Source organism: Oncorhynchus keta, chromosome 18 (assembly GCF_023373465.1).
Source record: "Oncorhynchus keta strain PuntledgeMale-10-30-2019 chromosome 18, Oket_V2, whole genome shotgun sequence".
Taxonomy (NCBI): Eukaryota; Metazoa; Chordata; class Actinopteri; order Salmoniformes; family Salmonidae; genus Oncorhynchus; species Oncorhynchus keta.
The window spans coordinates 34,936,078-34,958,861 of record NC_068438.1 but is presented as its reverse complement, the minus strand read 5'-3'; the positions used below and the strand labels follow the sequence as shown (position 1 = coordinate 34,958,861).

The window sequence follows — 22,784 nt, the reverse complement described above, 5'->3', positions numbered from 1 at the left end:
AGAGGTCAGCTCAGTGTAACATGACTAGATGAGGTATGCCATGGTGAGTTACCATGTTGTATTACTGTAGAGGTCAGCTCAGTGTAACATGACTAGATGAGGTATGCCATGGTGAGTTATCATGTTGTATTACTGTAGAGGTCAGCTCAGTGTAACATGACTAGATGAGGTATGCCATGGTGAGTTATCATGTTGTATTACTGTAGAGGTCAGCTCAGTGTAACATGACTAGATGAGGTATGCCATGGTGAGTTACCATGTTGTATTACTGTAGAGGTCAGCTCAGTGTAACATGACTAGACAAGGTATGCCATGGTGAGTTACCATGTTGTATTACTGTAGAGGTCAGCTCAGTGTAACATGACTAGATGAGGTATGCCATGGTGAGTTATCATGTTGTATTACTGTAGAGGTCAGCTCAGTGTAACATGAATAGACGAGGTATGCCATGGTGAGTTATCATGTATTACTGTAGAGGTCAGCTCAGTGTAACATGACTAGATGAGGTATGCCATGGTGAGTTATCATGTTGTATTACTGTAGAGGTCAGCTCAGTGTAACATGACTAGATGAGGTATGCCATGGTGAGTTATCATGTTGTATTACTGTAGAGGTCAGCTCAGTGTAACATGACTAGATGAGGTATGCCATGGTGAGTTATCATGTTGTATTACTGTAGAGGTCAGCTCAGTGTAACATGACTAGATGAGGTATGCCATGGTGAGTTACCATGTTGTATTACTGTAGAGGTCAGCTCAGTGTAACATGACTAGATGAGGTATGCCATGGTGAGTTACCATGTATTACTGTAGAGGTCAGCTCAGTGTAACATGACTAGACGAGGTATGCCATGGTGAGTTACCATGTTGTATTACTGTAGAGGTCAGCTCAGTGTAACATGACTAGACGAGGTATGCCATGGTGAGTTACCATGTTGTATTACTGTAGAGGTCAGCTCAGTGTAACATGACTAGATGAGGTATGCCATGGTGAGTTATCATGTTGTATTACTGTAGAGGTCAGCTCAGTGTAACATGACTAGACGAGGTATGCCATGGTGAGTTACCATGTATTACTGTAGAGGTCAGCTCAGTGTAACATGACTAGATGAGGTATGCCATGGTGAGTTACCATGTTGTATTACTGTAGAGGTCAGCTCAGTGTAACATGACTAGATGAGGTATGCCATGGTGAGTTATCATGTTGTATTACTGTAGAGGTCAGCTCAGTGTAACATGAATAGATGAGGTATGCCATGGTGAGTTACCATGTATTACTGTAGAGGTCAGCTCAGTGTAACATGAATAGATGAGGTATGCCATGGTGAGTTACCATGTTGTATTACTGTAGAGGTCAGCTCAGTGTAACATGACTAGATGAGGTATGCCATGGTGAGTTACCATGTTGTATTACTGTAGAGGTCAGCTCAGTGTAACATGACTAGATGAGGTATGCCATGGTGAGTTATCATGTTGTATTACTGTAGAGGTCAGCTCAGTGTAACATGAATAGACGAGGTATGCCATGGTGAGTTACCATGTATTACTGTAGAGGTCAGCTCAGTGTAACATGACTAGATGAGGTATGCCATGGTGAGTTATCATGTTGTATTACTGTAGAGGTCAGCTCAGTGTAACATGACTAGATGAGGTATGCCATGGTGAGTTATCATGTTGTATTACTGTAGAGGTCAGCTCAGTGTAACATGAATAGACGAGGTATGCCATGGTGAGTTATCATGTTGTATTACTGTAGAGGTCAGCTCAGTGTAACATGACTAGACGAGGTATGCCATGGTGAGTTACCATGTATTACTGTAGAGGTCAGCTCAGTGTAACATGACTAGACGAGGTATGCCATGGTCAGTTATCATGTATTACTGTAGAGGTCAGCTCAGTGTAACATGACTAGATGAGGTATGCCATGGTGAGTTATCATGTTGTATTACTGTAGAGGTCAGCTCAGTGTAACATGACTAGATGAGGTATGCCATGGTGAGTTATCATGTTGTATTACTGTAGAGGTCAGCTCAGTGTAACATGACTAGATGAGGTATGCCATGGTGAGTTATCATGTTGTATTACTGTAGAGGTCAGCTCAGTGTAACATGACTAGATGAGGTATGCCATGGTGAGTTATCATGTTGTATTACTGTAGAGGTCAGCTCAGTGTAACATGACTAGATGAGGTATGCCATGGTGAGTTATCATGTTGTATTACTGTAGAGGTCAGCTCAGTGTAACATGACTAGACGAGGTATGCCATGGTGAGTTATCATGTATTACTGTAGAGGTCAGCTCAGTGTAACATGAATAGATGAGGTATGCCATGGTGAGTTATCATGTTGTATTACTGTAGAGGTCAGCTCAGTGTAACATGACTAGATGAGGTATGCCATGGTGAGTTACCATGTTGTATTACTGTAGAGGTCAGCTCAGTGTAACATGACTAGATGAGGTATGCCATGGTGAGTTACCATGTATTACTGTAGAGGTCAGCTCAGTGTAACATGAATAGATGAGGAATGCCATGGTGAGTTATCATGTTGTATTACTGTAGAGGTCAGCTCAGTGTAACATGACTAGATGAGGTATGCCATGGTGAGTTATCATGTTGTATTACTGTAGAGGTCAGCTCAGTGTAACATGACTAGATGAGGTATGCCATGGTGAGTTATCATGTTGTATTACTGTAGAGGTCAGCTCAGTGTAACATGACTAGATGAGGTATGCCATGGTGAGTTATCATGTTGTATTACTGTAGAGGTCAGCTCAGTGTAACATGACTAGATGAGGTATGCCATGGTGAGTTATCATGTTGTATTACTGTAGAGGTCAGCTCAGTGTAACATGACTAGATGAGGTATGCCATGGTGAGTTATCATGTTGTATTACTGTAGAGGTCAGCTCAGTGTAACATGACTAGATGAGGTATGCCATGGTGAGTTATCATGTTGTATTACTGTAGAGGTCAGCTCAGTGTAACATGACTAGATGAGGTATGCCATGGTGAGTTATCATGTTGTATTACTGTAGAGGTCAGCTCAGTGTAACATGAATAGACGAGGTATGCCATGGTGAGTTATCATGTTGTATTACTGTAGAGGTCAGCTCAGTGTAACATGACTAGACAAGGTATGCCATGGTGAGTTACCATGTTGTATTACTGTAGAGGTCAGCTCAGTGTAACATGACTAGATGAGGTATGCCATGGTGAGTTACCATGTTGTATTACTGTAGAGGTCAGCTCAGTGTAACATGACTAGATGAGGTATGCCATGGTGAGTTATCATGTTGTATTACTGTAGAGGTCAGCTCAGTGTAACATGACTAGATGAGGTATGCCATGGTGAGTTATCATGTTGTATTACTGTAGAGGTCAGCTCAGTGTAACATGACTAGATGAGGTATGCCATGGTCAGTTATCATGTTGTATTACTGTAGAGGTCAGCTCAGTGTAACATGACTAGATGAGGTATGCCATGGTGAGTTATCATGTTGTATTACTGTAGAGGTCAGCTCAGTGTAACATGACTAGATGAGGTATGCCATGGTGAGTTATCATGTTGTATTACTGTAGAGGTCAGCTCAGTGTAACATGACTAGATGAGGTATGCCATGGTGAGTTATCATGTTGTATTACTGTAGAGGTCAGCTCAGTGTAACATGACTAGATGAGGTATGCCATGGTGAGTTATCATGTTGTATTACTGTAGAGGTCAGCTCAGTGTAACATGACTAGATGATGTATGCCATGGTGAGTTACCATGTTGTATTACTGTAGAGGTCAGCTCAGTGTAACATGACTAGATGAGGTATGCCATGGTGAGTTACCATGTATTACTGTAGAGGTCAGCTCAGTGTAACATGACTAGATGAGGTATGCCATGGTGAGTTATCATGTTGTATTACTGTAGAGGTCAGCTCAGTGTAACATGACTAGATGAGGTATGCCATGGTGAGTTATCATGTTGTATTACTGTAGAGGTCAGCTCAGTGTAACATGACTAGATGAGGTATGCCATGGTGAGTTACCATGTATTACTGTAGAGGTCAGCTCAGTGTAACATGACTAGATGAGGTATGCCATGGTGAGTTACCATGTTGTATTACTGTAGAGGTCAGCTCAGTGTAACATGACTAGATGAGGTATGCCATGGTGAGTTATCATGTTGTATTACTGTAGAGGTCAGCTCAGTGTAACATGACTAGATGAGGTATGCCATGGTGAGTTACCATGTATTACTGTAGAGGTCAGCTCAGTGTAACATGACTAGATGAGGTATGCCATGGTGAGTTACCATGTATTACTGTAGAGGTCAGCTCAGTGTAACATGACTAGATGAGGTATGCCATGGTGAGTTACCATGTTGTATTACTGTAGAGGTCAGCTCAGTGTAACATGACTAGATGAGGTATGCCATGGTGAGTTATCATGTTGTATTACTGTAGAGGTCAGCTCAGTGTAACATGACTAGATGAGGTATGCCATGGTGAGTTACCATGTTGTATTACTGTAGAGGTCAGCTCAGTGTAACATGACTAGATGAGGTATGCCATGGTGAGTTATCATGTTGTATTACTGTAGAGGTCAGCTCAGTGTAACATGACTAGATGAGGTATGCCATGGTGAGTTATCATGTTGTATTACTGTAGAGGTCAGCTCAGTGTAACATGACTAGATGAGGTATGCCATGGTGAGTTATCATGTTGTATTACTGTAGAGGTCAGCTCAGTGTAACATGACTAGATGAGGTATGCCATGGTGAGTTACCATGTTGTATTACTGTAGAGGTCAGCTCAGTGTAACATGACTAGATGAGGTATGCCATGGTGAGTTATCATGTTGTATTACTGTAGAGGTCAGCTCAGTGTAACATGACTAGATGAGGTATGCCATGGTGAGTTATCATGTTGTATTACTGTAGAGGTCAGCTCAGTGTAACATGACTAGATGAGGTATGCCATGGTGAGTTATCATGTATTACTGTAGAGGTCAGCTCAGTGTAACATGACTAGATGAGGTATGCCATGGTGAGTTATCATGTTGTATTACTGTAGAGGTCAGCTCAGTGTAACATGACTAGATGAGGTATGCCATGGTGAGTTATCATGTTGTATTACTGTAGAGGTCAGCTCAGTGTAACATGACTAGATGAGGTATGCCATGGTGAGTTATCATGTTGTATTACTGTAGAGGTCAGCTCAGTGTAACATGACTAGATGAGGTATGCCATGGTCAGTTACCATGTTGTATTACTGTAGAGGTCAGCTCAGTGTAACATGACTAGATGAGGTATGCCATGGTGAGTTATCATGTTGTATTACTGTAGATATGTCAGCTCAGTGTAACATGACTAGATGAGGTATGCCATGGTGAGTTATCATGTTGTATTACTGTAGAGGTCAGCTCAGTGTAACATGACTAGATGAGGTATGCCATGGTGAGTTATCATGTTGTATTACTGTAGAGGTCAGCTCAGTGTAACATGACTAGATGAGGTATGCCATGGTGAGTTATCATGTTGTATTACTGTAGAGGTCAGCTCAGTGTAACATGACTAGATGAGGTATGCCATGGTGAGTTATCATGTTGTATTACTGTAGAGGTCAGCTCAGTGTAACATGACTAGATGAGGTATGCCATGGTGAGTTATCATGTATTACTGTAGAGGTCAGCTCAGTGTAACATGACTAGATGAGGTATGCCATGGTGAGTTATCATGTATTACTGTAGAGGTCAGCTCAGTGTAACATGAATAGATGAGGTATGCCATGGTGAGTTATCATGTTGTATTACTGTAGAGGTCAGCTCAGTGTAACATGACTAGATGAGGTATGCCATGGTGAGTTACCATGTTGTATTACTGTAGAGGTCAGCTCAGTGTAACATGACTAGATGAGGTATGCCATGGTGAGTTACCATGTTGTATTACTGTAGAGGTCAGCTCAGTGTAACATGACTAGACGAGGTATGCCATGGTGAGTTATCATGTTGTATTACTGTAGAGGTCAGCTCAGTGTAACATGACTAGATGAGGTATGCCATGGTGAGTTATCATGTTGTATTACTGTAGAGGTCAGCTCAGTGTAACATGACTAACAGATGAGGTATGCCATGGTGAGTTATCATGTTGTATTACTGTAGAGGTCAGCTCAGTGTAACATGACTAGATGAGGTATGCCATGGTGAGTTATCATGTTGTATTACTGTAGAGGTCAGCTCAGTGTAACATGACTAGATGAGGTATGCCATGGTGAGTTATCATGTTGTATTACTGTAGAGGTCAGCTCAGTGTAACATGACTAGATGAGGTATGCCATGGTGAGTTACCATGTTGTATTACTGTAGAGGTCAGCTCAGTGTAACATGACTAGATGAGGTATGCCATGGTGAGTTATCATGTTGTATTACTGTAGAGGTCAGCTCAGTGTAACATGACTAGATGAGGTATGCCATGGTGAGTTATCATGTTGTATTACTGTAGAGGTCAGCTCAGTGTAACATGACTAGACGAGGTATGCCATGGTGAGTTATCATGTTGTATTACTGTAGAGGTCAGCTCAGTGTAACATGACTAGACGAGGTATGCCATGGTGAGTTACCATGTATTACTGTAGAGGTCAGCTCAGTGTAACATGACTAGACGAGGTATGCCATGGTGAGTTATCATGTTGTATTACTGTAGAGGTCAGCTCAGTGTAACATGACTAGATGAGGTATGCCATGGTGAGTTATCATGTTGTATTACTGTAGAGGTCAGCTCAGTGTAACATGACTAGATGAGGTATGCCATGGTGAGTTATCATGTTGTATTACTGTAGAGGTCAGCTCAGTGTAACATGACTAGATGAGGTATGCCATGGTGAGTTATCATGTTGTATTACTGTAGAGGTCAGCTCAGTGTAACATGACTAGATGAGGTATGCCATGGTGAGTTATCATGTTGTATTACTGTAGAGGTCAGCTCAGTGTAACATGACTAGATGAGGTATGCCATGGTGAGTTACCATGTATTACTGTAGAGGTCAGCTCAGTGTAACATGACTAGATGAGGTATGCCATGGTGAGTTATCATGTTGTATTACTGTAGAGGTCAGCTCAGTGTAACATGACTAGATGAGGTATGCCATGGTGAGTTACCATGTTGTATTACTGTAGAGGTCAGCTCAGTGTAACATGACTAGATGAGGTATGCCATGGTGAGTTACCATGTATTACTGTAGAGGTCAGCTCAGTGTAACATGACTAGATGAGGTATGCCATGGTGAGTTATCATGTTGTATTACTGTAGAGGTCAGCTCAGTGTAACATGACTAGATGAGGTATGCCATGGTGAGTTATCATGTTGTATTACTGTAGAGGTCAGCTCAGTGTAACATGACTAGATGAGGTATGCCATGGTGAGTTATCATGTTGTATTACTGTAGAGGTCAGCTCAGTGTAACATGACTAGATGAGGTATGCCATGGTGAGTTATCATGTTGTATTACTGTAGAGGTCAGCTCAGTGTAACATGACTAGATGAGGTATGCCATGGTGAGTTATCATGTTGTATTACTGTAGAGGTCAGCTCAGTGTAACATGACTAGATGAGGTATGCCATGGTGAGTTATCATGTTGTATTACTGTAGAGGTCAGCTCAGTGTAACATGACTAGACGAGGTATGCCATGGTGAGTTATCATGTTGTATTACTGTAGAGGTCAGCTCAGTGTAACATGACTAGATGAGGTATGCCATGGTGAGTTATCATGTTGTATTACTGTAGAGGTCAGCTCAGTGTAACATGACTAGATGAGGTATGCCATGGTGAGTTATCATGTTGTATTACTGTAGAGGTCAGCTCAGTGTAACATGACTAGATGAGGTATGCCATGGTGAGTTACCATGTTGTATTACTGTAGAGGTCAGCTCAGTGTAACATGACTAGATGAGGTATGCCATGGTGAGTTACCATGTTGTATTACTGTAGAGGTCAGCTCAGTGTAACATGACTAGATGAGGTATGCCATGGTCAGTTATCATGTTGTATTACTGTAGAGGTCAGCTCAGTGTAACATGAATAGACGAGGTATGCCATGGTGAGTTATAATGTTGTATTACTGTAGAGGTCAGCTCAGTGTAACATGACTAGATGAGGTATGCCATGGTGAGTTATCATGTATTACTGTAGAGGTCAGCTCAGTGTAACATGACTAGATGAGGTATGCCATGGTGAGTTATCATGTTGTATTACTGTAGAGGTCAGCTCAGTGTAACATGACTAGATGAGGTATGCCATGGTGAGTTATCATGTTGTATTACTGTAGAGGTCAGCTCAGTGTAACATGACTAGATGAGGTATGCCATGGTGAGTTACCATGTTGTATTACTGTAGAGGTCAGCTCAGTGTAACATGACTAGATGAGGTATGCCATGGTGAGTTACCATGTTGTATTACTGTAGAGGTCAGCTCAGTGTAACATGACTAGATGAGGTATGCCATGGTGAGTTACCATGTTGTATTACTGTAGAGGTCAGCTCAGTGTAACATGACTAGATGAGGTATGCCATGGTGAGTTATCATGTTGTATTACTGTAGAGGTCAGCTCAGTGTAACATGACTAGATGAGGTATGCCATGGTGAGTTATCATGTTGTATTACTGTAGAGGTCAGCTCAGTGTAACATGACTAGATGAGGTATGCCATGGTGAGTTATCATGTATTACTGTAGAGGTCAGCTCAGTGTAACATGACTAGATGAGGTATGCCATGGTGAGTTATCATGTTGTATTACTGTAGAGGTCAGCTCAGTGTAACATGACTAGATGAGGTATGCCATGGTGAGTTATCATGTTGTATTACTGTAGAGGTCAGCTCAGTGTAACATGACTAGATGAGGTATGCCATGGTGAGTTATCATGTTGTATTACTGTAGAGGTCAGCTCAGTGTAACATGACTAGATGAGGTATGCCATGGTGAGTTATCATGTTGTATTACTGTAGAGGTCAGCTCAGTGTAACATGACTAGATGAGGTATGCCATGGTGAGTTACCATGTTGTATTACTGTAGAGGTCAGCTCAGTGTAACATGACTAGATGAGGTATGCCATGGTGAGTTACCATGTTGTATTACTGTAGAGGTCAGCTCAGTGTAACATGACTAGATGAGGTATGCCATGGTGAGTTATCATGTTGTATTACTGTAGAGGTCAGCTCAGTGTAACATGACTAGATGAGGTATGCCATGGTGAGTTATCATGTTGTATTACTGTAGAGGTCAGCTCAGTGTAACATGACTAGATGAGGTATGCCATGGTCAGTTATCATGTTGTATTACTGTAGAGGTCAGCTCAGTGTAACATGAATAGATGAGGTATGCCATGGTGAGTTATCATGTTGTATTACTGTAGAGGTCAGCTCAGTGTAACATGACTAGATGAGGTATGCCATGGTGAGTTATCATGTTGTATTACTGTAGAGGTCAGCTCAGTGTAACATGACTAGATGAGGTATGCCATGGTGAGTTATCATGTATTACTGTAGAGGTCAGCTCAGTGTAACATGACTAGATGAGGTATGCCATGGTGAGTTATCATGTTGTATTACTGTAGAGGTCAGCTCAGTGTAACATGACTAGATGAGGTATGCCATGGTGAGTTATCATGTTGTATTACTGTAGAGGTCAGCTCAGTGTAACATGACTAGATGAGGTATGCCATGGTGAGTTATCATGTTGTATTACTGTAGAGGTCAGCTCAGTGTAACATGACTAGATGAGGTATGCCATGGTGAGTTATCATGTTGTATTACTGTAGAGGTCAGCTCAGTGTAACATGACTAGATGAGGTATGCCATGGTGAGTTATCATGTTGTATTACTGTAGAGGTCAGCTCAGTGTAACATGACTAGATGAGGTATGCCATGGTGAGTTACCATGTTGTATTACTGTAGAGGTCAGCTCAGTGTAACATGACTAGATGAGGTATGCCATGGTGAGTTATCATGTTGTATTACTGTAGAGGTCAGCTCAGTGTAACATGACTAGATGAGGTATGCCATGGTGAGTTATCATGTTGTATTACTGTAGAGGTCAGCTCAGTGTAACATGACTAGATGAGGTATGCCATGGTGAGTTACCATGTTGTATTACTGTAGAGGTCAGCTCAGTGTAACATGACTAGATGAGGTATGCCATGGTGAGTTATCATGTTGTATTACTGTAGAGGTCAGCTCAGTGTAACATGACTAGATGAGGTATGCCATGGTGAGTTACCATGTATTACTGTAGAGGTCAGCTCAGTGTAACATGAATAGATGAGGTATGCCATGGTGAGTTATCATGTTGTATTACTGTAGAGGTCAGCTCAGTGTAACATGACTAGATGAGGTATGTCATGGTGAGTTATCATGTTGTATTACTGTAGAGGTCAGCTCAGTGTAACATGACTAGATGAGGTATGCCATGGTGAGTTATCATGTTGTATTACTGTAGAGGTCAGCTCAGTGTAACATGACTAGATGAGGTATGCCATGGTGAGTTATCATGTTGTATTACTGTAGAGGTCAGCTCAGTGTAACATGACTAGACGAGGTATGCCATGGTGAGTTATCATGTTGTATTACTGTAGAGGTCAGCTCAGTGTAACATGACTAGATGAGGTATGCCATGGTGAGTTATCATGTTGTATTACTGTAGAGGTCAGCTCAGTGTAACATGACTAGATGAGGTATGCCATGGTGAGTTATCATGTTGTATTACTGTAGAGGTCAGCTCAGTGTAACATGACTAGATGAGGTATGCCATGGTGAGTTATCATGTTGTATTACTGTAGAGGTCAGCTCAGTGTAACATGACTAGATGAGGTATGCCATGGTGAGTTACCATGTTGTATTACTGTAGAGGTCAGCTCAGTGTAACATGACTAGATGAGGTATGCCATGGTGAGTTACCATGTATTACTGTAGAGGTCAGCTCAGTGTAACATGACTAGATGAGGTATGCCATGGTGAGTTACCATGTTGTATTACTGTAGAGGTCAGCTCAGTGTAACATGACTAGATGAGGTATGCCATGGTGAGTTACCATGTATTACTGTAGAGGTCAGCTCAGTGTAACATGACTAGATGAGGTATGCCATGGTGAGTTATCATGTTGTATTACTGTAGAGGTCAGCTCAGTGTAACATGACTAGATGAGGTATGCCATGGTGAGTTATCATGTTGTATTACTGTAGAGTCAGCTCAGTGTAACATGACTAGACGAGGAATGCCATGGTGAGTTATCATGTATTACTGTAGAGGTCAGCTCAGTGTAACATGAATAGATGAGGTATGCCATGGTGAGTTATCATGTTGTATTACTGTAGAGGTCAGCTCAGTGTAACATGACTAGATGAGGTATGCCATGGTGAGTTATCATGTTGTATTACTGATGAGGTCAGCTCAGTGTAACATGACTAGATGAGGTATGCCATGGTGAGTTATCATGTTGTATTACTGTAGAGGTCAGCTCAGTGTAACATGACTAGATGAGGTATGCCATGGTGAGTTATCATGTTGTATTACTGTAGAGGTCAGCTCAGTGTAACATGACTAGATGAGGTATGCCATGGTGAGTTATCATGTTGTATTACTGTAGAGGTCAGCTCAGTGTAACATGACTAGACGAGGTATGCCATGGTGAGTTATCATGTTGTATTACTGTAGAGGTCAGCTCAGTGTAACATGACTAGATGAGGTATGCCATGGTGAGTTATCATGTTGTATTACTGTAGAGGTCAGCTCAGTGTAACATGACTAGATGAGGTATGCCATGGTGAGTTATCATGTTGTATTACTGTAGAGGTCAGCTCAGTGTAACATGACTAGATGAGGTATGCCATGGTGAGTTATCATGTTGTATTACTGTAGAGGTCAGCTCAGTGTAACATGAATAGACGAGGTATGCCATGGTGAGTTATCATGTATTACTGTAGAGGTCAGCTCAGTGTAACATGACTAGATGAGGTATGCCATGGTGAGTTATCATGTTGTATTACTGTAGAGGTCAGCTCAGTGTAACATGAATAGACGAGGTATGCCATGGTGAGTTATCATGTATTACTGTAGAGGTCAGCTCAGTGTAACATGACTAGACGAGGTATGCCATGGTCAGTTATCATGTATTACTGTAGAGGTCAGCTCAGTGTAACATGAATAGACGAGGTATGCCATGGTGAGTTACCATGTTGTATTACTGTAGAGGTCAGCTCAGTGTAACATGACTAGATGAGGTATGCCATGGTGAGTTACCATGTATTACTGTAGAGGTCAGCTCAGTGTAACATGAATAGATGAGGTATGCCATGGTGAGTTATCATGTTGTATTACTGTAGAGGTCAGCTCAGTGTAACATGACTAGATGAGGTATGCCATGGTGAGTTATCATGTTGTATTACTGTAGAGGTCAGCTCAGTGTAACATGACTAGACGAGGAATGCCATGGTGAGTTATCATGTATTACTGTAGAGGTCAGCTCAGTGTAACATGACTAGATGAGGTATGCCATGGTGAGTTATCATGTTGTATTACTGTAGAGGTCAGCTCAGTGTAACATGACTAGATGAGGTATGCCATGCTGTATTACTGAGAGTGCCATGGTCAGTTATCATGTTGTATTACTGTAGAGGTCAGCTCAGTGTAACATGACTAGATGAGGTATGCCATGGTGAGTTATCATGTTGTATTACTGTAGAGGTCAGCTCAGTGTAACATGACTAGATGAGGTATGCCATGGTGAGTTATCATGTTGTATTACTGTAGAGGTCAGCTCAGTGTAACATGACTAGATGAGGTATGCCATGGTGAGTTATCATGTTGTATTACTGTAGAGGTCAGCTCAGTGTAACATGACTAGATGAGGTATGCCATGGTGAGTTATCATGTTGTATTACTGTAGAGGTCAGCTCAGTGTAACATGACTAGATGAGGTATGCCATGGTGAGTTATCATGTTGTATTACTGTAGAGGTCAGCTCAGTGTAACATGACTAGATGAGGTATGCCATGGTGAGTTATCATGTTGTATTACTGTAGAGGTCAGCTCAGTGTAACATGACTAGATGAGGTATGCCATGGTGAGTTATCATGTTGTATTACTGTAGAGGTCAGCTCAGTGTAACATGACTAGATGAGGTATGCCATGGTGAGTTATCATGTTGTATTACTGTAGAGGTCAGCTCAGTGTAACATGACTAGATGAGGTATGCCATGGTGAGTTATCATGTTGTATTACTGTAGAGGTCAGCTCAGTGTAACATGACTAGACGAGGTATGCCATGGTGAGTTACCATGTTGTATTACTGTAGAGGTCAGCTCAGTGTAACATGACTAGACGAGGTATGCCATGGTGAGTTACCATGTTGTATTACTGTAGAGGTCAGCTCAGTGTAACATGACTAGATGAGGTATGCCATGGTGAGTTACCATGTATTACTGTAGAGGTCAGCTCAGTGTAACATGACTAGATGAGGTATGCCATGGTGAGTTACCATGTTGTATTACTGTAGAGGTCAGCTCAGTGTAACATGACTAGATGAGGTATGCCATGGTGAGTTATCATGTTGTATTACTGTAGAGGTCAGCTCAGTGTAACATGACTAGACGAGGTATGCCATGGTGAGTTATCATGTTGTATTACTGTAGAGGTCAGCTCAGTGTAACATGACTAGATGAGGTATGCCATGGTGAGTTATCATGTTGTATTACTGTAGAGGTCAGCTCAGTGTAACATGACTAGATGAGGTATGCCATGGTGAGTTACCATGTTGTATTACTGTAGAGGTCAGCTCAGTGTAACATGACTAGATGAGGTATGTCATGGTGAGTTATCATGTTGTATTACTGTAGAGGTCAGCTCAGTGTAACATGACTAGATGAGGTATGCCATGGTGAGTTATCATGTTGTATTACTGTAGAGGTCAGCTCAGTGTAACATGACTAGATGATGTATGCCATGGTCAGTTATCATGTTGTATTACTGTAGAGGTCAGCTCAGTGTAACATGACTAGATGAGGTATGCCATGGTGAGTTATCATGTTGTATTACTGTAGAGGTCAGCTCAGTGTAACATGACTAGATGAGGTATGCCATGGTGAGTTATCATGTTGTATTACTGTAGAGGTCAGCTCAGTGTAACATGACTAGATGAGGTATGCCATGGTGAGTTATCATGTTGTATTACTGTAGAGGTCAGCTCAGTGTAACATGACTAGATGAGGTATGCCATGGTGAGTTATCATGTTGTATTACTGTAGAGGTCAGCTCAGTGTAACATGACTAGATGAGGTATGCCATGGTGAGTTATCATGTATTACTGTAGAGGTCAGCTCAGTGTAACATGACTAGACAAGGTATGCCATGGTGAGTTACCATGTTGTATTACTGTAGAGGTCTGCGGGGGACTGACTTATTCATCCCGCTCACACCCGCACCAGCACCCCGCCCGCTTCTGGTGGCTTTCTGTCTAACACCCACCCAGTACCGCAATAACTGGTCCCGAACCCAACCATAGTCCCACAATGTTATTTTAGGTGTATGTGACACATCTCACTTGCCAGCCATGGTCCCAGTAATTTTGCGCCCTATAGACAATATCAAGATGCACAAAAATAAACTAAGAAATAGGTTAAATTACCAGAGATTCTCATGTGGCCCATTATATTAGGCGATCGGTATTACTGGGCTGTATCAGCCAATAGGATAGACTTAGTTGAGTTGAGTAGGAGTTAGAGACTTTTCAGCTACATTTATAGCCTACTACCTTTTTAGGAGTGGGACAATTTTCAGACTGAGACAAATATTGGTGATCAATATTTATTTCTAGGCAATGTAGTAAACTATAGCCTAATCATATTTAGGAAGTACATTTCCTTGGAAAGATTACTACCTTGTATTTCTCTGCCCATGCATAGGCTATAGCAGTGGTTCCCAAACTAGGGTTCGCCGCGTATGAAAATGGGGTCGAGGGAGAATTTACAATCATGAAAAAAATATTTAAAAAAAGTAGACAATATTATAATATCTCAAAATGTGGTTAACCTTAAAATTACAATTATTAAAATCTAAAAGATAAAATTCTACCAGCCCTTAGATCATGGGAAAGTGGCGCACTTAAATAATTCCCACGGTGAATGGCTGGGCCCTACGCTATGGAACTTCACACTATTTCAGAGACTTTACTTTGATATTATTGGCCGCAATTGATATTGTGAAAACAATGCGTGGGGAGGCAGAGGCTGTTAGAATTGCGTCAGTTCGAATCTGGTATCAGGATAAATATGACAATGAGTCACCGATTGTATACTATATATTTTTTATTAGCTAAGCAATAAATGGTAAATGCAATTTTCATATATACGGGCTCTCTGTCCCATCTCGCAGGGCAAAAACAGAGAACTGACTTGTTCCTGACAAAGATATTATAATATACCCTGATGACAGTAGTAGTTCCGGCTTCCGAGCCGGCCTGTCAGAGTAGAGACTGGGCGTGGTTTAAACTCACCCAGCCTATCGTTCATTGTTGTCATACGAGCTGGTACCAGCCCCCGGGCGCTCCAGTTGATAGATGTAACTTGCTCTGTCGAGTATCTATGCGCTCATTCCCTAGATACCGTTATCACATATCTGGTTTCTGTTATTGTTAAGTTTGAGTTCTAACAAAAACAGTCTGGTTTGCTACACTACGTTCTGTATGTGTCCGTTTTGATGTTATTCTGTATTTTTCCATCATGAGAAAGGCCCATGGCCCTGAAACTGTTAACAATGTTTCAAGTCAGCTATGTTGCATAACAGCTATATACATCCACACAAGCCAACAGCAGATAATATTAAATCACATATATGCTAACGGGCTATAGTGCATAACACATAAACATCATAAGGCACAGAAACTCACATCAATACCTTTGTCAAATAACACTGTTTATCAAATAGTATTTCTAGCAATCAAGAGGAAACTATGATTGAACGACAAAAAAAAAATCCCCTGTTTATGCTCTCCAACTGGACGTTAGCTGTCAGGGCTGAGATGCCCATGCATTGACTTTTGTTATATATACATGTCGGGGGGGGGGCTATGATGACGAGAAATGGGTTCCATGGGATTGAATGGTGGGCTTTTGCACAGATGTGGCTCCATCTATGGAGGGCAGGCCTCTGCACTCTTAAGTGTCCCACATGAGTGATGACTGCTCACCTCCAATGCTTGGAAGAGCACTTTGGGAACTACTTCCCAATCTGTTTGACTGTGATCCTGATTTAGTTGACATGCCGGTAATTGAAATTTTACTGTGAATTGAAGTGTCATGTGACCGAATACATTCACGGGTCACAACGGAGGAGTTTTGGTTTCTGGCTCAAAGGGAATGAATACCCTGCTGTCTCCCTCTGAGCATAAATTCCACGTTTAGAACAGCCGGGAACTTGGAAGTCGGAAATCTCCGACTTGAGAGCATTCAAGAAAACTGTGAAGTTGGGGGAAAAAAATTAGCTTCGACTGGGAAAAATCCATTTAAACAGTCATCCAACTCGGAAATCCAACTTGGGAACTCTGGTCTTTTTCTAGAGCTCCGACTTTCCGACCTGAAGATATCTGACGTCATGATTTCACCTCTTATTTTTTCCCAGTTGTCTTGAAAGCACCATACAAATCATGGTACCCTTCACCAGTTCATATCATCTGTGTGAAGCTATGAATTAGTGCTCTCGTCTGCGTTAAAGCCAAATATCGGGTATAAGCATTACACATGGTTGGGGTCGCGAGACTTTTCAGATATCAAACTGTGGTCATGGGACAAAATATTTTGGGAACCCCTGGGCTATATCCTACTCCATTTAATTGAGACCACACACGCACCAGATCTTGCACGTATGGCTACTGAACTTAAAATCTGATTTTATTGGTCACATACACATATTTAGCAGATGTTATTGCGAGTGTAGCGGAATGCTTGTGTTCTCAGCTCCGACAATGCAGTAATATTCAACCATTCTCAACAATACACACAAATCTAGAAGTTAAATAATGGAACCAAGAAATATATCAATATTAGCGTGAGCAGTGTCTGAGTATAAATACATTTATAGTTGTTCCTCCTTTTAAAAGCTGCGAGCTTATGCCGCGGGACTTGGAGGTAATTTGGGGTTAGGTACGGCACACTGCATCACCACTTCATTGCTCCAGACCAACGCAAGGGGGAGTTAGAGCTCTTTTGGGTCCTACTGTGTCTCTGACAATGAATGGGCTTCATAAACCTAAATATAAATAATTGATAATTGTGCACGACTTCAGTATTACTTACTAAAACTGTTGTTACACTAAGGTTTTTATTCTTTTATTTTGTTAAGATATTTTGCTCTTGCTGTAGTACTGTAGGCCACTTCCGACCAGTCATGTTGTATAGTGGGGCAACAGTCTGTGACTGCTACAGAAGATGACTAGGTTTTTCTCCCTTTAAAAACAGAAATAAGTCATTCTAAATTTCAAACTGGCTTTATTTACAAATTAGTAACAATGTCTCACCCCATGTTCAAGAATGGCCTTTTTCTTGCTCATTTTACGTTATTTGAAAAATGAAGTCATCTCAAATATTTAAGGGGCATTGCACTAATAATGGCGCTGACTAGGGGAAACGTTCCCGCTGTTTTGTTCTTAGTGCCAGTCTGCACGTTTGAACTAAAACAATGTAACTAATAAGGGCATCTTTATGCTTTCATTAATAAAGTAATGATAAACATCTGTATTTTGAAAGATAATTTTTATGTAGTTATGGATCCATAACAAATTACTACGGGAATAAATATCACTGAATTACAGAAATATCCTCCAATCCTCTATATGTAATTATTGCCAGAGGGTCACGTCATTTTTTTCTATATATTGTAGGCCTACCGTAGATGACATGGGTCTCACTAGTGTTGAGTAATGTGCTGTTAAAAGTGGTGTAGGTCTTATTTATTTAAAGAGCATATTGAAGTTCGAAGCAATAGTCTACAACTATTTTAGCACTGTTTCGCGCTGCTCTGAGACACGCATGGGGACTGGTCTTCATAAATCAATAAGATTTTTATTTTCACTGAATCTCTGTTTTGGTGATGGTTAGACTACAATTGCAAATTAGGGTGTAGAAATGTTATGCTCTTAGTGTAACCTTTTATTTAACTAGGCAAGTCAGTTAAGAACAAATTCTTATTTACAAGCATAGCCCACGCCTTCCTCCCCGTCGGTAATTGAACCCCGGTCTCACGCAGGACACGGGGATTCTATAACTAAATAGCCCAGCACTGTACTCCCGACCGTCACGCTGTACAGAGAGTTTTTCGTTTTCCTTGGAATAGAAACACCATATATTAATCAAATTAATCCCGACTCTTAAAGTAATTGGAATGGTAGATACAAATTATTTGTAACATTCTAGTTACAATAAAGAATATAAACAAGATGTTTTGTTTTTATTTATAGTAGCTGATGGACAGCTGATGGCATTTTGAAAACAGGTTTTCAAACACTTGTAGCCCGATTAGCAGGACAATAGTCTTTATAACCCGGCTAATGTAGGTGTGAACATCCCCCTACCTGTAATGCTTAAGTACTCTGAAGTGTTACATTTCTAACTCAAAACAGCAGTACAGTATTTCTTCATCTTTGTTTTCATTAATAAAATAATGATAAATACTATAATAATGTTAATACTTTTTTAAAATGCTGATGTTTATTTAGTTATGGACCCATAATGAATTACTATGGGAATAAATATCAGTGAATTACAGAAATATTGGGACAAAGTTGTCTAATGAAGGCAAACAAATAGTTTCTTACTGGAAAATACTCTTTCAAACACACGGTAACGTTGTATAGCGCCATTATGGCTATTAGCAGGGCTATATTTTGGCCTTCATGGGCGGCGCACAATTGGCCCAGCGTTTCTCTCCCTCTAAAAACTGAAATAAATGTTTAGGCCTCCACAAAAATAATTTTGCCTTTTTTTCAGATTACATTCGCTCCCTTTCGTTTTTTGAAAACAATATAATCGCCAAAATATTGTTATATATTGAAGTTGACAGTCATATAGACGGTACCTACATAAATCTGAGTGACTTACTCATTCATGAATTTGGATTAAAAAAATAAGTACCAACATTCTTTCTGATAGTCTTTAATGCAGAAATGTTTTGGTTATCCTGACCTGGACACCATGTACAGTATTATAATAGCCCGTTATACCTTTACCAACACCTCTCTGTATTTTGATACTTTGTGGATAGGGGTTCCGGAGTGGATGGGGGCAAATTCTTATTTACAAGGACAGCCTACTCCTTCCTCCCCGTCAGGGAATTGAACCCCATTCTCCCATGTGCCCTGCCCACATGACATGGGGATTCTTTAGCTAAATAGCCCAGTACTGTACTGTCGACCGTCACGTTGTACACCGCCATATTTCCGGTCCATCCTAACATTTTCTTGGAATTGAAACACCATAATATTGACCTAATTAATTAAGCAAGTACCAATCAAAACTGTGGGCACACCTACTCATTCCAGGAGTTGTCTTAATTTTGACTCTTTTCTACATTGTAGAATAATAGTGAAGACATCATAACACATATGGAATCAGTTTAGAACAAATTCTTATTTACAAGGACAGCCGACTCTTTCCTCCCCATCGAGGAATTGATCCCCAGTTTCCCACGTGCCCGCATTCTCTAGTACAGCCATTATTGAAGGTACTTGAGGTCACCGAGAGTCTAGACATGGCCTGCTCTCCCTTAGGTAAGGAATTAGGCACATTCCCAGGTTTACAACAGTATGTAGGCTATGTTTACTTGTCAGACTGCACAGTAGCCTAATAAACAAATACAGGTGGCATATATCTTCAAAATGCTTTAAATGCTTTATCCAAATGCTGTACAGTACTGTATTTCTTTACCAGCATCTTTGTGCTTTCGTTAATAAAATAATGATAAAAATACACTTTCAAAATGCAGATGTTGATTTAGTTATGGATCCATAACAAATTACTTTTGGAATAAATATCACTGAATTACAGAAATATTGGAACAAGGTTGTCTAATGAAGGCAAACAAATGGTTGCTTACTGGAAAATACTCTTTCAAACACACATGGTCACATTGTACAGCATCATTATGGCTATTAGCAGGACTATAATTTGGCCTTTCAAAATATTAATTTGGCCTTTATTCAGATTAAAATTGCTCACAATTTTTTTTGCAAACAAAATCATCTCTATATATATATATATATATATATATATATATGAGATTATTATATAAATAAATATATAGACGTTTCTCCATGCTCTGAGACAAGCATGGAGAAACTAAAATGTTCAATTATATTCTTAAGATATGTGTTGAATGATTATAAGTGATGTCTGCTAAATAATCAAGCTATGTTTCTCACAGAAATAAATAATTCTAATAAACAATCTGTATTTTATTTACAAATTAGTGAGAATGTCTTACCCCGTGTTCAATAATTGCCTTTTTCTCGCTCACTCTAGTTTTAATGAAAATTAAATCTCCAAATTATCATTACTTATTAAACAAAGCTATTGTTTTATTCTTATTAATTAATTTAGAGTTATATAAAAGCCCCTTAGAATCTGTGAGAATATCTGAGAATATCTACTGAAAATGCCCCTTAGATATTAATATAGAGTCCTCCAATCCTCTAAATGTAATTATTGGCGGAGAGTCACATCACTGAAAAAAATATCTTTTTAGATATACTGTAGGCCTACCATGGGCGAAATTAGTATTGGTTACACTACAATTAGGGTGTAGAAATGTTATTCCCCTTAGATATTAATTTGGAATTCTCCAATCCTCTTATGCTGTAGCCTACTCCTGACCGTCACGTTGTACAGCGCAATATTTTCCATTCCATTCCCTGAGGGTTTCATTTTTCGTTTTTCTCGGAATAGAAACACCATCATATTAGTTAGTTAGTTAATTAAGCCACATTTACTAAAATCAGTCCCATGTACTATGTTGTTACAAAAAAGGTTTTAAATTATCTAGTAATGCCAATATGGGAGACTTTCAAATGCTTCTCAAATTTGCCCTCTGGTGGTCAAACTAGCACTAACTTGCATTAAAACGTAAAAAATCGTTGACAATTAAATAACGTGCCATAGAATGCTGCAACAGTCCGCAAGGTGCTGCAACTTTTAACCTCTTCCTCCTACCCTCTACTTTTTCGAACATTCTGTTAAAAATCGCGCAACATTTCAGCGCCCTGCTACTCATGCCAGGAATATAGTATATGCATATGATTAGTATGTGTGGATAGAAAACACTCAGACGTTTATAAAACTGGTTAAATCACGGCTGTGACTTTAACAGAACGTGCGTTTTATTGGAAAGTGCAGGAAAATCTGATCAATGAAAGTGGAAAAATATATCCATCTGCCGCTTCAACCCATTGTTATGGGCGAAAGACATTAAATATGGCTGAGGTTGCAGTACCTACAGCTTCCACACGATGTCAACAGTCTTGTCATTTGCCTAGGATTTGTTTCTTGGTCAAACGAACAAGAGACAGCCCATTTCTTCCGGTCTCCGACCGGATATTTTGGTTGAGAAATACACAGACAGTATTTCAAGACGGTCCCCTATAGAAAACACTACGTCTCGTGATTAATTTGATCGCTTATTAACGTTTACTAATACCTAAAGTTGCATTACAAAAGTATTTCGAAGTGTTTTGTGAAAGTTTATCGTCGACTTTTTGAATTTTAAAAAATGACGTTACGTTATGAAACGCTATTTTTTTCCATTTATCACACAGTCTTCATAGATCGATATCTAGGCTATATATGGACCGATTTAATCGAAAAAAAAGACCCAATAGTGATTATGGGACATCTAGGAGTGCCAACAAAGAAGATGGTCAAAGGTAATGAATGTTTTATATTTTATTTGTGCGGTTTGTGTAGCGCCGACTATGCTAATTATTTTGTTTACATCCCCTGCGGGTCTTTTGGGGTGTTACATGCTATCAGATAATAGCTTCTCATGCTTTTGCCGAAAAGCATTTTAAAAATCTGACTTGTTGCCTGGATTCACAACGAGTGTAGCTTTAATTCAATACCCTGCATGTGTATTTTAATGAACGTTTGAGTTTTAACTAATACTATTAGCATTTAGCGTAGCGCATTTGCATTTCCAGAGCTCTAGATGGGACGCCTGCGTGCCAGGTAGGAGCAAGTGGAGGAGGAACCACTGTACAGTACAAGTCAAAAGTTTGGAAACACCTACTCATTCCAGGGGTTTTCTTTGTTTTTTTTCTACAAACAATGAAATGACACATGGAATCATGCAGTAACCAAAAAAGTGTTAAACAAATCAAAATACACTGCTCAAAAAAATAAAGGGAACACTTAAACAACACAATGTAACTCCAAGTCAATCACACTTCTGTGAAATCAAACTGTCCACTTAGGAAGCAACACTGATTGACAATACATTTCACATGCTGTTGTGCAAATGGTATAGACAACAGGTGGAAATTCTAGGCAATTAGCAAGACACCCCCAATAAAGGAGTGGTTCTGCAGGTGGTGACCACAGACCACTACTCAGTTCTTATGCTTCCTGGCTGATGTTTTGGTCACTTTTGAATCCTGGCAGTGTTTTCACTCTAGTGGTAGCATGAGATGGAGTCTACAACCCGCACAAGTGTCTCAGGTAGTGCAGCTCATCCAGGATGTCACATCAATGCGAGCTGAGGCAAGAAGGTT

General features: G+C 40.3%; 1 protein-coding gene and 1 long non-coding RNA gene across 35 annotated transcripts in view; both read left to right on the top strand.

The window, feature by feature from the left end:
- The window catches only part of slc36a4 (solute carrier family 36 member 4), a 354,139-nt gene that overhangs the window by 95,768 nt on the left and 235,587 nt on the right, over nucleotides 1-22,784 (top strand). The window lies entirely within an intron of this gene.
- On the top strand, nucleotides 994-14,359 carry LOC127908751 (uncharacterized). Of its 27 annotated transcripts, none has more exons than XR_008068313.1 (3): nucleotides 994-1,047; nucleotides 3,407-3,474; nucleotides 14,312-14,359. It is a non-coding gene; the product is annotated as an uncharacterized LOC127908751 (long non-coding RNA). The 27 variants fall into 27 exon arrangements; XR_008068316.1 differs by lacking the exon at nucleotides 14,312-14,359 and adding an exon at nucleotides 12,061-12,108; XR_008068320.1 differs by lacking the exon at nucleotides 14,312-14,359 and adding an exon at nucleotides 11,928-11,975.